The 16818-nt window shown below is 40.2% G+C and overlaps 1 protein-coding gene across 4 annotated transcripts in view; it reads right to left on the reverse strand.

The window, feature by feature from the left end:
• Pcsk5 (proprotein convertase subtilisin/kexin type 5) overlaps window positions 1–16818 on the reverse strand; it is a 431011-nt gene that overhangs the window by 187648 nt on the left and 226545 nt on the right. The gene's annotated exons all lie outside the window — the stretch shown is intronic.

The raw sequence follows: 16818 nt of genomic DNA on the forward strand, positions 1-16818 counted from the left end.
ATCGTTGATTTTATGAGATAAAATTACTAATAGCTTTAAAGAAAATTGATAATACATATAATTTCTCAGTGTAGGTAGAATTCGCAGGTAAGAAGTATCAATTTTCTGACAGATCTAGTAACTAGGTTAAATACCCCCAAAGGCATAAATTATTACCTTTCTTGTAGCAAATAAAATTTCAGTAAATTATATGCATAAATATTTGGAGGTCTTTTTAGACTTTTATATCAGCTTCTTGTCTTAAATTCCATTAGTTTTCAGTTAGAATATGATGTGATCTAAGATGACTAGAGATGAATTTGATGTAACTGTCTCCAAAATGCCAGTTAAACATAATTATTTTACTGATGGTCTACACACTCAGTTCCTTCTAAAAATACTTTAAAATCCCTGTGGAATATGTAAAATCTCAATTTTGATTTAAACGACAGTCATGTATTTATCATCAACACAGAGTTAAACTTCTGATTTTTCCTAAAAATTTTTTATTATTACATTAACTATTTTATGAAAAATTTCCCATACTTGCCCATGTCTATGTGTTGCTTAAATTCATAATTCTTTTTGGATACCGTGCTGTGCAAATTTGAAAGGGACCTCCTCAATGAACCTTTGGTCCACAGAAGCCCCTCTGTTCCAGTGTCTGGTGAAAACCTTACTGACTTTACCTATATAAAGCCCCATCTAACTTTCCTTATTCATCTTTGGCACAAAACAGACTATCTACTCTCTGCACTCCCAAACACCTAGCTGATTTGTCTACTTCCTGAAGTGCTCTGTGATCAATAAAAAGTCAAGAGTTTCACTGAAATCCAACCAATGTTGTCTAGCAGTCTTCTTCTTTGTAGTCCTATAACTTGTGAACCCACCTGCCTTTCTGCTCACCCCTCTGTCCACTCATTATCCCCCCATCCCCCTGCCCATCCTCCATCCTTTGGGGTCTCTGTGTGACAGGCACAGTACAATGCAGAGTGTTTTAAAGCTATATCACTGCTAACTGCTAACTCATGCAGCTTCAGTATAAAATCCTTAATGGAGGGAGTGGCCTAATGCTCTCTTATATCCAAACTCAGAAATACGTTGATTCATTCTGTTTGATTATCATATAATATTTAGCAAACAAGATGAATGAAAACAAGAAATAAAGCGGAATGGACAGGACTGTTCCTAGGTATGGTGGAGGAGAAGGTTTACTGTAGACAAAAAGGAGATCATAACTAGAGGCAGGGACAGCTAGGAGAATCCAGAGTGGACATGGCCTGGAGCCATATGAGGCAAGGCTGGCAGGGGAGAGGGGAGAGCATTTGCCAACTAAGAGGGGTAGCCTGGGCTAAGAGATTGGCCCAGAGAACAGACAAAAAGACCAGGTAACCAAAGCGGCTGGATTTGATAGGAAGAGCAGCCCGGCCCCAATCCCTGGGCTGGAGAGGGAGTTGGGGCATGCCAGCCTGAAGGGCCCTGTAAGAGGTAGAGACTGGGGGTTGGGGATTTAGCTCAGTGGTAGAGCGCTTGCCTAGGAAGCGCAAGGCCCTGGGTTCAGTCCCCAGCTCCAGACTGAGGGATGCTGGGAGAACCTGGCAGGGGGGCCAGATCCACTTTGATATGGTAAATAGGCACTTTGGCCATTTGTACTGGATTTGACACCTAACACAAATTAAAATACTTTATCCACAATTTTCTTGTTTGGGGATATCATGATGTAACCTGCCACTGCTCACTGAGTAGTATTATACAACTTCCCAGGTGAAAAAACTTACACGTTGTTTCCTAATCAGGTCCTAGGCCAGACCAGCCATAGTAAATAATTTAAAAATAAACCTACTTTGTCATGGCAAGAAAACATGTAGGAATGTTAAATATATACAGCTTCATAACTTTTCTTATTTATAAATTTTTCTTAAAGTCTTTTTCTTCATTAAAAAGCAAATATACCAAGGAAAGAATACAAACAAATGAAGTCATTAGTAACCTCAACCAAATGGGTAATTCCTATGAATAATAGTTTGTTTCAGTTTGATAATGTAATATAAAGTTATTAAAAAGAGAAAGAGAAACATCAAATATGAGAGATAGCAAATGGGAATGCACATGAAGACCGAGGGCAGGGAGGATGGGGGATGGGTGTAAAACAGCTAACAGAGTTTCAGTCTAGCTCCTAGTCCATAATCAGAAGCTACAGTTTATACTAACCCATGCTATGTTTTCCACGGGGGCGGGGGGTGGTCTGGCTTTCTGAGAATAGAGATGATAAGGAGATAGAAAAATCTAAATTATCTTGGTTTGGTTTATACTATATGCATGTACTAAAACACTGCACTCTTCTATAAACATGGACAGTTAATATTCCATGCTCAACAACAAGATTTTTTTGAAAAGGTCAAGCTTCAGTGAGAGAAGATGTCCCTCTAGAGACTTGAGGACCCGGGGTGGGGGGGTCTTGAGGGAGGAGGGGGGAGGGGGAGTAGGAACATCCTCTTGGAGACTTGGGTAGAAAGAAGGGATGAGGAACTGTGGGAGTTGAACTAGGAGGGTGTTAATGACTGCACTGTAAAAATAAAAGCAATAAAAACCAAAACAAAACCATAAAACTAAATAAAGGAAAACAACAACAACAACGACAACAACACAATAAATGTAACAAATGGGCGGAAAAAAAGGCCAAGCTTATGGAAATAAAGTGATGGAAATCTTTTGTGAATTCTCTCCCCTTATTTAGTCATTGCCCACATGCTCAATAGCCCTTTATTACACATAATCTAAAGTATTTTCTTTCCCTGTGGAAGCTGAATTTTTATTAACAGTGTTCTGCTAAGTTTTCTATCCCTGTCAAGTATCCCCTATATTTCTGATTTTAAACTAACACAACTTACAATTTTAATCCAGTTCAATAATAAGATTGAAGATTTGATTGGCATGTGGAGGAGGGTCTGAAGGGGAGGATGCTGGGGAGAGCAATGGCGATGGAAGGTCACTTCAACCTCTTGGGCAGTTCTATCCAGGAGCACCTGAGTCTAGTTCAGCTACATTTACCATGCTCCTCTGTATGACCCCGCCCCAAACCTGTCCAGCTAACCCCCACTAGACAAGGGTCCTCAAATATCACCTACACTTCATGCATGGTAGGCAACCTCTTGGGTTAAGTAGACAAGCACTTTGAGTCATTATGAAGGCTATACGTTGTTTCCCCTTCAATTCCATTCCTATCCTCTCGGGACATGTTCTGATCATGAAGCACTGAAAACAGATGTAAAGAAGGAAGCAGAGGAGCTCAACAGAAAAACAAACAAACAAACAAACAAAAAACAAACAAACAAAACATTAGACCAGGGTCAATCAGTGTGGAAACTGGAACAGACCAATGGAAGTTGTTAAGTCAATAATGGAGATTTTTAGTATCTTGAAATACTCAGAATTGTCTAAGAAAGTGATACCCAACTGAAGGAAAATATGATTTTAATTTTTATATCTGTTAATTTTTCCTGTTGGCAGTACATCACCTCTATGCAGATTGATAACCTATTCTTTGTTTTGTTGATAAATATCGATGAGGAAATAATTAGACAGTGAACATATTGAACAGATAAGCTATTTAAAAATGTGGTATCAGGAGGAGAAATGACACCGAGAAGCTGGGACACAACAATGATTTTTAAAATATAATGTAAAAGTTTCACACTCAAAATCACCTCAAATTCAGAAATGCTGATTTTTTTTTGTTAAAATATGTGAGTTACATCTTTACTTGTCTGTCCTTCCCCATTAATGAGCAATGAAGCACAGAGTGCAATTTCTCCAGCAGCTACAGAGGGGTCCAGCTTACATAAATACTTATGGGATGAAGGAATAGAACAGATATAAAGTTATGAACTCAACAGTCCGGTTATGCATATTAGAAAACTGTAATGGGGATAAAGAATTTTGTTTCTTCCCCTCTAACATTTGTGAAGTCATCAATAACCTTCGACATTTCCTTAAGAGTCAAGGCACACAGTTTACACATTCACCCTGGTGGTGAAGGTACTGTGCAAACATCTGGCTGTGGCAGGGCCACTCTATTGCTAATGGATACATATTAGTTATGCACCTTATGCCAAATTCTGCACAAAACTTAAGCCTGAAAATAATTTCACAAGATCAAGTAGAACTCATTCTGTGTAAGAAACAGAACTTTTGTAAGCAGGGTATTATTACTAATACGGTTAGGAATCCCAACCAGAAATTTCCGTGACTGTGAGTAGAGGGAGCAAATATCCACTTCCAACACAATAGTTAATATTCAAAAGTCAATTATTACAAGGATATTGAGCAAACAAAGCATTTGTATAAAAGTCTTTAATGATCTTGAAGCAAAACTGCTTGAGTGTATTTCAGGAAAAAAAATTCTTTTTTTTTTTAAAGTAATGTGAGGGAGGGCCAGCTCCACTCCAGTATATTGAGAAGGTGGGGTTGAATATTGCACATCACTTGAAAGTGTCTCTTTGGACTGTGTGCCCATTTATGCCTTTGTATGTGTAAGTTAGAGATGGAGAATATATAAAAAGGCCTCTCACAGGCAGCTCAGCTTGCAAAAAGTGGCATTGTCTAGTTCTGGAAGCATAATGAGTTTTAATTCAGAGTTATCTAAAAGCTTACTGAGTTGAAACATCCAGACAGACAAGAGGAGGCAGGAAGAGTGATAATACTCTGTGGCAGGTGTATTTCCATTTTCTGATGAGAGCAGAAACACTGAGAGAAGTTAATCACTGAGCACACAAGTAAGTAACCATGTGATTTGAAAGCAGATACTGTTCATTTAAGCAATGGCTTTAGCTAGTGGTCTACAAACCCAGGTTTTAAAGAAAGCTAGGAAGTTTATCAGGGAGGAAAAAGAAATGAAGTTTCTGCACACAAGAGGCACAGCTTTTTAAATTTTTTTTAAGAAAAAAAATTGTTAAGTTTTTGAGCTTCTTGAAGTGATTGAGGGCCTTTCTGCTACCAGCTGTCAGATGTGCAAAATGCTTTGTGCTTTGCCAAAAACACAGCAAGCATCCAGCACACAGGCGTTCCGTAAGGAGCTTGGAAGAGATGTAATAATTTGCCTGTGACTGAAGGACCATGCAAATAGAGTGAGTAGCATCTCTCCACGAGAACCTTTGAAGTCTACCAGGAAGAATCTAACAGTAAGGTCCAGCTGTCATCTTCCAGTGAAGCCTGATAGAACTCTCTCCAGAGAGAGGTCCAAAGGGATTAAGTGTCCAGGTTGGCTCAGGATTCTCTCTCTCTGTCTCTCTCACTCGTTCTGTCTCTCTCCCTCTCTCTCTTCTTCCCTCCCTCCCTTCCTCCCTCCTTCTCTTCCTCCTTCTCTTCCTCCTCCTCCTCCTCCTCCTCCTCCTCCTCCTCCTCCTCCTCTTCCTACTTCATTTTGAGATAGGGTTTCTCTGTGTGGCCCTGGCTGTCCATGAACTTGCTCTGTAGACCAGGGTGGCCTTGAACTCAGAGATCTTGCGTCTCTGCCTCTGCTTCCCAAGTGTTTTGATTCAAGACATGAAATGCCATGCCGGCTTCTAGCTTGACTTGAAAATCAGAAGTCCAGGGTCCTGGGAAATACATCATCCCAGGCAGTCCAAGAGCTGCTGTGGAGGAGGTACAGAGCCTCTGTCTCTAATCGTCCATCACTTAGCAGCCTGAACCAAGGCTGTGCTTGCTTTGCTGTGCATGATCACTAAGGTATGGAACACGCTGACAAACGGGTTCAAGCATTGGACTATTTGGAAGTTGACTTCACTGTACTTCATCAACACAAAATGAATGTACTTAACCTAAAAATCCCAAATTCGACGTTCAGTTCCAAAATCTGAACTTTTGTAGAAGTGACGTGGGGTCAATGGGAAATTCCAAATCTGGCCTTATGCAACAAGTTGGAGTCAAAATGCAGGGATACTATGGTGTTACATATGATTACATTTAAGTCATGCATAAGATTTCCAGAAAGCATAAAGAAATTTCTTGTTTACACCTGGGCCTGCTCCTCAGGATACTGCATTATGTCTATGTAAGTATCTCCAAGTCAAAACCCTTCCAGGCCCCAGGATAAGGCATGCTGAGCCTGCATGAGCCTAATTAGTTACCACACCGCTTAGACAGGATATGGAAATCTACTGTCTATTTAACATCATCCAGAACAGAAAATTATTTGTGTTCTCAGCCAACTGTGAGGTGAGGTGACAATGCTAATATATAATGAAAAACAATTAAATGCATCAAAGTGTATAATTACTGCAAATATAAAAGTATTTCCAAAGAGTAAGAAATCATTCAAAAAGACAAAGGCTGTAAAGGAAACTGCCACAGTAATGTAGTAAACTCTTCCAATACAGCATCAACATATATACATATGCATATACACATACAGGACATATACCCCAATCACATATAGTCATGAGGTAAGCTAAGTAGAAGGCATCGACTTATGCTCTGATGGATGCGGAGGCTTCAGTTAGATGCAGACTCCAGGACTGAAGCTTCTGGTTCATAATCGAGGAGGTAGACAAGATGTCCTTCAGCTCAGTGATGAAGCCATGCTCTTCTACAAGAACCACCAGATTCGGTAGCTTGTGAAAGAGTGGACATCAGGGGATGAGGGGAGTGGAAATACTATAGGGAACAGTGGATAGGATCCCACCCTGGGAGAAATGAATGCTGCCCATGGCTGCTGGATGTCGTCTACCATCAATCAATTGACCTGTAAGGAAGACTAGAATAAAGTCATTTACCTCAATCCCTGACTTGAGGGTGGCCATTTGCGCTCTCTCTCTCTCTCTCTCTCTCTCTCTCTCTCTCTCTCTCTCTCTCTCTCTCTGTTTCTCTCTCTGTTTCTCTCTGTTTCTCTCTCTGTCTCTGTCTCTCTCTCTCTGTCTGTCTCTGTCTCTGTCTCTCTCTGTCTCTGTCTCTCTCTCTCTCTCTCTCTCTCTCTGGGTGTGTGTATGTGTGTGTGTATGTAGAAATCTGAACTAAAGATCAAAGAGCTGCCTGCAGCTGTTGAAGTCCTAGCACTTTTGGGTTATTTGATCCTCAATGTTCTAAACTTCATTCTCTGAAGAGATGCCCCAACTGGGGAGCACTTCTTGCACCAATGTAATCAAATAGTGCCAAATGGAGAGCATGGAGAGAAAGGCAGGAAGTAGGGTCTGGAGCACTGTCTTAGGTACCATGCCCCATGTGCATAATGTCAACACCTAATTACTGCTCTTTTCAAGCAAAAATGAGCAGTGGAATATGAAAATATCATATGTAAACTTTAAGGGTAAGAAGATGGTAAGGGATGCTCTTCATGGTCCTGATGTTGGAGGGTCAGAGCTGACCCTGGACAGGTGTTCTCAGCATCACTGAGAACTAACCCTAACCCTAACCCTAACCCTAACCCTAACCCTAACCCTAACCCTAACCCTAACCCTAACCCTAACCCTAACCCTAACCCTTTTTTTGTCTCCTCCCCTTCTCTGACACCCTCTCAAAGTCTGTATCATAGACTCCATGTGAAAGTGGCAGGAGCTTCTTAGGGAAGAGGAATTACAGTTCCAAAAACTTCTGTCCCATGGTGCAAAGTGCTGTCTCCAGGGGGCAGGGGCATGCAACAGAGCAGCTGGAACCTGCATTTTGGTACATGGCTTGTTTTTGTTTTTTCCTTGTTCTTTATGGAATCCTGGGCTCTAGTAACAACTCTAAACATGCCAGCCTGCACAAGTGCTACTGACAGCTTGCACAGGGAAGGTTTCCAGATACTTGGCTGTCTGCTGGGGGCTACACTTCAAAGCTCCCCTTGGGATGGGCTTGCTTAGCAGCTGCAAGTAGTCAGATGGTCGCATCATTACAAAGCTGCGTAGTCAGAGTTTAGAAAACATTCTGGCCTCTCTTCTACACATTATGCATATGTGTGCACACACACATACACAGTTTATTACAGATGCATATATAGAAATATATATTTACTGATTGTTTAGCTTGTGGAGTTCACTATATCTAAAGCATCAAAGGTCAAATTATTATTATTATTGTTACTATCCTCCTCCTCCTCCTCCTCCTCATCATCATCATCATCATCATATTATTATTATTATTATTATTATTATTATTATCTGTCCAGTTCTCATTTATTTGCTCCCAACATGTTTGTGATAATTAAATAATTTCTCTAAGGTACTCAAATATTTCTTAAGCAGAGGTGGGGAAACTATTTCGTCAGTTTGGGGAGATCCAGTGTAGCCTAGGGCATATCTGGATGATAGTTTTGCTCGTTTGTAGGAAAATACAATCATCTCAAGATGAGATGATTAAAAAGGGCCCATGATGCAGGGCTAAAGGATAGTTGTACTGAGCACATGTCTGGTCTCCAGATTATGTCTTCCTGGAGTGAGAGTTGAGCCAATGACACAGTGATATTTCACTCAGTAGAGAAAGTGCTGAGATCCGGTCATCAAACATCCCATCCATTCCCAGATCCTTTGGCTCACCTAGCTCCAAGCCTCACTCACTGGAAGAACTCAAGCCCTACAGCTGGGCTCCTCATCCTCAGTGTAGGAAAGCTAGATCACCTCCTGGGCTGCACTTCTCAGCCCATTCCTTTCCTTCTCGAGGTCCTTAAGAACACTCCTCGTAATGGAGTGGGAAACAAACAAAAAAAAATCCAGTTTGGCAAAAGAAAAAGAGCAGTGGTGTAGAAGGAGAGGAGTGTGGGGGCCAGGGAGGAGGCCAGGAAGAGGAGGGAGAGAAAGAGTCTGAGGTGGACTCTTCCCTTCAGAACTCTCAAAGAACTATTTTTAGGGAGTCTCAGGAATGTCTGAGGTTAAAGGAGGTAGAGAAGATTCGGTGACAAAAGCTGTCTTTGCATCACAGGAAGCACAGAGATCAGTGGACTGGCCAGGTCAGTAGTGTGAGGACACAGGAGACTATGGTCAGCAAGATATCTACAGAGCCTGTTCACAGAGCAGGGAGTGGACATGGCCCATAGGGAATCAGAGCGATGAGGCAGTTTGCTCAGACTATTGTGGCATTCTACTTGTGTAAGGACAGAGTATGGCTGAAACGTAACCATAGCATGCTTCTCCTTCAAGAGGTGATATCTGAAACAGAGGGTCAGGGTCCAACTGGCAGAGACTGCGAGAAACTGAGCTGGCAGCCAACTGATAAGGATAAAAATGTTTAGAGTAAGTTCCTTATCAGACTGTAGGACAACATACAATTTTCAAAGGGGAATCTACACACACACACACACACACACACACACACACACACACACACACGAGAGAGAGAGAGAGAGAGAGAGAGAGAGAGAGATTTGCTAGTGCTCTAGCATTCTAGCAATGGTGGTGGTAAGGAGGAACACTCTTTGTGGTTAGCCTGGTTAAACTGGCTTTGCCTGCACAGGATATAAGCATGATCCTCCAGTGCCTTTTCCCTCAGGCAAAGCACAAGTCTGTAAAGTTACCAGCACAGAATAATGTCATTATCTTTTAGTGTGTACCTTGAATACTGTTTATTTTCCCCTAAAAGCATCAATAAAATTTTATGAATTAGAATATGAGTATATTATTTCTCCTACTTCAAGTATAAATGATTAATTCTTTAGATGCACATTACTTAACATGGTAATTCTATAAATTATTAGGATAGAATCAGAGATTTCCTGAATTGAGGTAAAACAAACAAAACCAAAGCAAACCAATACCCCCTTAATATAAAGCCAACTGCGTCATTGCAATGTACCAAACTAATGTAGGAATTGCATCAAGTTGCCTTGAAAGTCAAAGAATTTTATGCATTGAATATGCTTCTTAAAAATAATATACACTGGGATAAAGAGGTGGTTCAGCAGTTAAGAGCTCTGGTTCCTCTTGCAGAGAACATAGGTTCGATCTCCACTACATGGTGGCTTCCAACTGTAACTCCAGTCCCAGAGAATTTGATGTCTTTTCTGTCCTTTGAGGGCATGCACACGGAGAACAGACATACATTCTGGAAAAACACCCATATGCATAAAATAAAAAGTAAGAAAAATTTACACACAGATGAAATTCTAAACAAGAGGGGAATATTGTTTTACATATTTATTTTATTGTGTGCCAGCTAATAAAATTTTAATAGTCATATTAACAGGTTATGGTCTTTATATTTTGCAGAAGAACCTAATTTTCATGAATACTAAAAGAACATGTATGAAGGCCTAGACCCCACAGATATCAGAACTGCTTCTACATATACATGTATTGGTTATTTTGCTTAGGAACACAGTATTTCTTCCAACTAAGTTATTCAAATGACTCTGAACAAACTGCAAAGAAACTTCTCTCTTCTTTAAACTCATTAAAATATCACACAGAAGAAGAAATATGTGAGGCTTGGAACTCAGTCTAACATCTGGCCCATCATGCCTTCCCCAGTTCTTGCTGAGAAATGACCTTCTTCAGCCATTTCTACGAGGGATTTTCCCTGCATGTGAAGAGGTTCATCTGGAAAAGATACTTTATTTTATAACCATCCTTGGGACAGTCTCTTTTCTTTTTCATTAGAACTAAGCAGGCATGCATGGATGCAAGATGGACACCGAGTGCCAAGGAACAATTTCTACTTGTGAATAATAATGATACCCTTCCTTATGGCACTTTCTAGGATAACGGGGAGTTCAGGGTGAAGCATGGCTTGTGGTGTAATCCTATAAAATGAAGTCTGTTGTAGCCATTACTGGGAAGTGTGATGGAAGTTTAATTGCTTTGAAGTGCCGTGGGCTAGCAAGACATGAACACGTGTAAGGAAAACAGAGGTCTGGAACAATTTATTTCACAACAGCTGTATCCACATGGATTCTGCAGTGTGGCTGCCTGGCATGTTACTACATACTACCAGCTAGCTGAAGTGGCCTTAGGAAGACATGCATAGAATTGGTGGGGGACTAATCTATAGGATTTCTTCGTGACTTGGGATCTGGTCTGTGTTAAAGACATATGCACCAACATCATTCTCAATAATGCCAAAGAGATGGGCTATGGCATCATTTTGAAAGAGGGGCCCTGTAGGGCTCCTTTGCCTCTTGTTCATCTTATGGACCATGAACCAATCCTGACAGTGCCCAGACCATCTCAGTATGGATACAGCAAGTTACAATTCTTAACTCTGATAGGTTACATGGAAATGGTGCTACAGTATGTGCCAGGGACATGGATGACAGTGCCCAAACACAGGCACATATGAATTTCAGCAAAAGCATTTTTTCCTGTTTTCCTTAAATTGCTTTCCTTCCATGCTTAGAGCTCTATCTGTGGTAGAACCCCGTCTCTGTAGAAAAGATGACCTGTGGGGAAGATCTGTTCAAGAGAGATGGATGTGATACACTAAATGCTTCAAAGTGAGCCTTTTCTCTCTGGCTCCCTTTTCCTGTAGCTGCACATGGTGCTGTTCTGAGGAGTCTTCACCCAAATAGGAATGGGATTTGACTGACTGGACCCTCACATGAAATAATCACCATTTAAACTAATGAAGTGTTGGTCTCGTTTGGTTGTATAAAAGGGCGAATGTATACAACAATACAAGGAGAAGGGTAATAAGAGTTTGGTGAGGCACTTGCATTCACGTAGAATGTCTTCAGCTTCTGTCAAGTCCTCAAGATACAGGCAGGGATGAACTATCTATACGTAAATAATGCTGGGCTACTCTATTGATGAGTAGGTTCTGAGAAAGTCAAGATTGAAGCAAATGAAAGGCTAGTATGAATGATGTCAGAGCAAGCAAGTATTTCTCACTCTAATACACTTGTTTTGTGGAATGGCTTCCAGGTCAGGTTTTAGTTCCTACTCTCCAACTCAGTTTGACATCCTTTTGCAGGATTACAACCTAGATGACCAACCAGGCAACTCTGTCCAAAATTCATAGGACATGTGTGACATCTAACTATGTCCTGCGATGTCCAGTGATATGTGGCTGGAACATAGGGAGGATTTTAGGCTTCCAGGATACATACTATTGGACGGTGGGGCAAATCTAGACACAGTTTCTGGTTCTGAAGGTCCCTCAAAGGACAAAATGGAAACAAATGACTTCAAACTATTATATTAAAAAAAAGAGAAAGCAGGTTTCAACACACACACACACACACACACACATGCACGCACACACACACAAATGTAGACTTCAGAGTCATTATAAGCTCTAAATTTCTTATTAATTCAGTTAATATAAACTCTATATTTCTTATCAGTCTATCTGCCTAGCAATTTTATAGCAACTCAGGATGCGAACAAAAATTACTATTTTCGGGCTGGAGAGATGGCTCAGTGGTTAGGAGCACTGACTGCTCTTCCAGAGGTCCTGAGTTCAAATCCCAGCAACCACATGGTGGCTCACAACCATCTGTAATGAGATCTGATGCCCTCTCCTGGTGTGTCTGAAGACAGCTACAGTGTACTTATAAATAAATAAATCTTTAAAAAAATTACTATTTTCTTAAGTATTTACAAAAATCATATGGCAAACCCAAAGACTACAGCTGTATGTTAAGAAAGGAATTCATATCCCTGAAATTAAGTGACTTCTGAAGGCTGTGCTTTAAGAGTGGCAAGAGCTAAAAAGAAATTGGTCAAAGAAGATATGTGAAGCCCTCACAATGCATAATATCTGGCTGTCATTTTTACAGAGGCAATCTTTTGCCATGTCCTTTATTGTGGGATTATTAAAAATCCATCTCAATAAATATAATAACAATACTGGGCAGAGATCATAATATATCATACAGCTGTAATTGTCCCCATCTTGAAGGAATCTAAGAAAGGACAACATGTTTTTTTCCTGAATGTCAGAGGTCTTAAGGTCAAGAGTACAAAATCACTTACTAGAGAAATGAAAAACAGTCACTGTCAGGGAATCTGCCCATTTGCTGTGTACATGTCATTTTGTAGGACATTTCATAGAACCAATGAATACATCCCAATAACTTAGGACATAAAAGTGTCATCAGATTAGTATCTAGAATAAGCCTGCTTGGAAGTCATTGCTATTACCCAATTCATTGTTCTGGAGTCACTAAGTGGCTCAAAAATGTACTTCAAAAGAGAGCTCCCTGTTTCATGATTCAAGTAGCATTGCTCTCCGATTTCTTTACATCATTTTCCTTATCATATCATGTCTGCCTTTCCATTGTACTCTGGGCCTTTTATGCTCCTTGCCTTGAATTACAGCTATCCCAACTGGTCTCCTCTATTCCAGTGTCCAGACAACACAAACAACAATGCACTTGCTTGATCATTTATGACAAGTTATGGTTCTCAGCCATTTTGTGACCCTAAAGCTCTCAAAATCCCACTCCCATCATTACATTTGCTTATGCGTCTGATTTATGGTATTGATAAAACTAGTTAGTATAAGCAGGTTTTGTTCTCTTAAACACCTCTGAGCCAGTGTATTGTTTCTCAACATCCAAGTAATCTATGCAAAGCAGAAAGCACAAATAAGGAGGCCATTTTTCCAAAATCATTAACCCCAAGTCACTGAAAATATAAAATGAAAACAAGAACCCAGACGGGAGAAAATAGCAAAAGATTATGAGAATAGCAGTATACTGGAGATATATAACTGTAAAATAGTGGGGGTAGGACTGACAAGTGGGCTCAGCAAACGCTTTCCACAAAGCTTAATCACCTGAGTTCAATCCCTACCTGACTTTAACCTTTGGAACTGACAGGGTAGAAAGAATTGACTTCCTCAAGTTGTCCTTTTACCTCTACATGTGTGCTGTGGAATGTGCATGTCCATACGCTTGTGTACCTACACACACAAATCTAATAAAAATGGGCGAGGTGCATGTGGGAAGGCCACAAGGGGGACAACCATACACAAACCATCCACTGACCTAAGAACATAGGTCTGTGCGCATCAGTTTCTACATGCCCATCTTTTAAATCCAAGGACAGCACACTATCAACAAAATAGATTGTGTTAGAATAATGAACAACAATAATGAATAATGAACAAGATGATAAATAATTTTACTTAAGTATATCCTCTGAGGGAAGAACTGTACCCAATTCTCTTCCACCCTTCTTCTCAAAGACAGAGTATTTTTATAAACGGGCAGGCCACAAGCTCCTGATCTTCTGTCTCCATGATGTGTGCTCTTGGGCCTCAGAACTAATTTCCTTAAATTCCACCTCTTCTCTTGTTGTTCCCCTTCCTTGCATTACTGTATCTATAGACAAGTCTGGTCCATTTAACTTGCCTCACCTGAAATGGCCTTGTTAATCTGCAAGACCACACCACCTCCAGTGACAGAGGGTAGGCAGAAACACGGTTTCTTGTTTTGAACAACTCCAATAAGAAGAGGCTTACTGAATTTCAAAATAGTCTCTCAGTGACATGTGTGAATGTATTCTGATAGGATTGAATCTTAACTGGAATTCTTGCCATTTTATTTTTGAATTGGATTCAGAATCAGTGGTTCAGGAAATCCATTTCATTACTTTCTAGTACTCAGACATTTTAGACCAAAGCAAAACTCTCCTGATGACTCTCAAATCTTGGGGATCAGAGCTTTATGGCTTTTATTTTAGCTTGAGATACACTACAAAATATCACAATCTCAAACTCTTCTCTGCTGAGAAAAGAGTTAAAAGGGACCAGGGTTATCCGTTCATCCTCTCTTGAAGTAGTAATTTAGTTTCTTCAGGGAATTATAGAGATGTCAAACTCTCTTTTAAGCATAGAAGCTTTGTACATTGCCAAACTAGTTTTCTGCTTACAACTTTATGTGTCACATTGATAGCTAAAGAATCCATAAGAGTTTTTTCTCTTTTCAGATTTTTATCAGTTTCTATATAGGTGCGACTAATTCAAACCTGTGAGATTTAGAAGACTGAATTCAAAGTGACATTTAAGCATTGCAGCATGAAGACCTGGTATAGAGATAACAGACAAATTGTGCAACCACAATTTTAATTGTGTTTTGAGAGGAGGGAGGGAGGGAGGGAGGGAGGGAGGGAGGGAGGGAGGGAGGGAGAGAAAGTAGATCAGAGGGGTAGGGTAGAGTGTACGGCTGGGAGACATTCGTGTGTGTGTGTGTGTGTGTGTGTGTGTGTGTGTTTTCCAGAATTGGAACCCAGCATCTTGCACATGTTGGCAAGCATTCTACCACAGAGCACATTCCAAGTCCTGAAAGTGGCTTTATTAAGTTCAAAACTGTGTGCATTTGAAACTCATAAGATCATAAAACTGAGGCAAAGCTTGACTAACAGATACCTGGCCAAGCTAGTGCTGCAAATCAGTGCAAGGCCAACAGAGAGAAAACTACTTCTTATCTCTGAAGATATTTTTAAACTTCATACTTTTAGTAGTTAGCTATCCATAGGGAACAGTGAGCATTCTGGAGACAAGAATTTAGATTAAATAACAATCTGGGCGTCCTGTTAGGAACTTAGTGTTACCATATAGGTGTCTAGACAAATCATCCACAGGACAAAAGAATAGAGGTAACATCCTTCAGGAATGCGTGATTCACATCAGTCTGTGCATGAGCTAAAAGATAAGATCATGCATACCACAGTCAATAAATATGAGACTCATTCAATATGAAAGGAATAAGTTCAATGGACACAATGGTAGAAAGCATAGAATAGGAGAAAAATATCAAGAGGTATCTTTAGTAACAAATCCACCAGTAGGATCAAATGTGTCCATTCACTCTACTTTCTAGTAGCAATTGTCTTACTTCTCCAAAGGGGTTCTATCTAGAGCCCCACATTTCATTCAAATCCCCTTGTTCACATTGGCCAGATGAATAGTGTACAGGCTGGCTTTGTGTGTCAACTTGACACAAGCTGGACTTATTGCAAGAGAAAGAAGCCTCTCTTGAGGAAATGCCTCCATGAGATCCAGCTGGAAGGCATTTTCTCAATTAGTGATCAAGGCGGAGAGGGCCCAGACCGTTGTGGGTGGTGCCGTCCCTGGACTGGTAGTCCTGGGTTCTATGAGAAAGCAAGCTGAGCAAGCCAGGGGAAGCAAGCCAGTAAGCAGCACCCCTCCATGGCCTCTGCATCAGTTCCTGCCTCCAAGTTCCTGCCCTGTGTGAATTCCTGTCCTGATTTCCTTTGGTGATGAACAGCAATGTGGAAGTGTAAGTTGAATAAACCCTTTTGTTCCCAACCTTGCTTCTTGGTCATGATGTTTTGTGCAGTAATACAAACCGTGACTAAGACAAACAGTATGTCATTTTGACTTTTCTTCAAAAATAAGAAATGCCAATTAAAGCACTGTGCATCCAAGCATTATGAAACATACATCAAATACCAACAGTGAATGTACAGACAGGTTGTAGAGACGCAGATGCAATATTACTTACATAGTGAAATCATAAAATAAAATAAGATCAGATAAATTTTACCCTTCAAGTGATAACACATTAGAAATCATTTCATACTACTTTTTATATGGTTAAAAGAAAACAAATCCAAACTTTCATTTTAATTTAACACATGGCATGCTGAATGGTCTCAATATTTCTAATTTTTTAAAAAAAATAAGTGTTACAAACTGAAAGGCAGGTAGCTATTAAAAATATTGTAATAAAATTACCATTCCCTACCAATGGAATCATGGCAATTAAAAGTAACAAAAAAATGATTAAAAGTTAAGATTTGAGAAGCTAAGAAGTCATGTTAGACTGTCAATTGTTTTTACCATGGTGGGTAACCAGTTAGACAATTAAAAAAAATCTAGTAGTTTAGTGGTGGTCCAGGAAAGAGTCAGTGGGGACAGGGAGGTTTCAGCGACATGCTGGTAGAAAAACAGAGACTTACATAGTCT

Source organism: Rattus norvegicus, chromosome 1 (assembly GCF_021556685.1).
Source record: "Rattus norvegicus strain SHRSP/BbbUtx chromosome 1, alternate assembly SHRSP_T2T, whole genome shotgun sequence".
NCBI classification, from domain to species: Eukaryota; Metazoa; Chordata; class Mammalia; order Rodentia; family Muridae; genus Rattus; species Rattus norvegicus.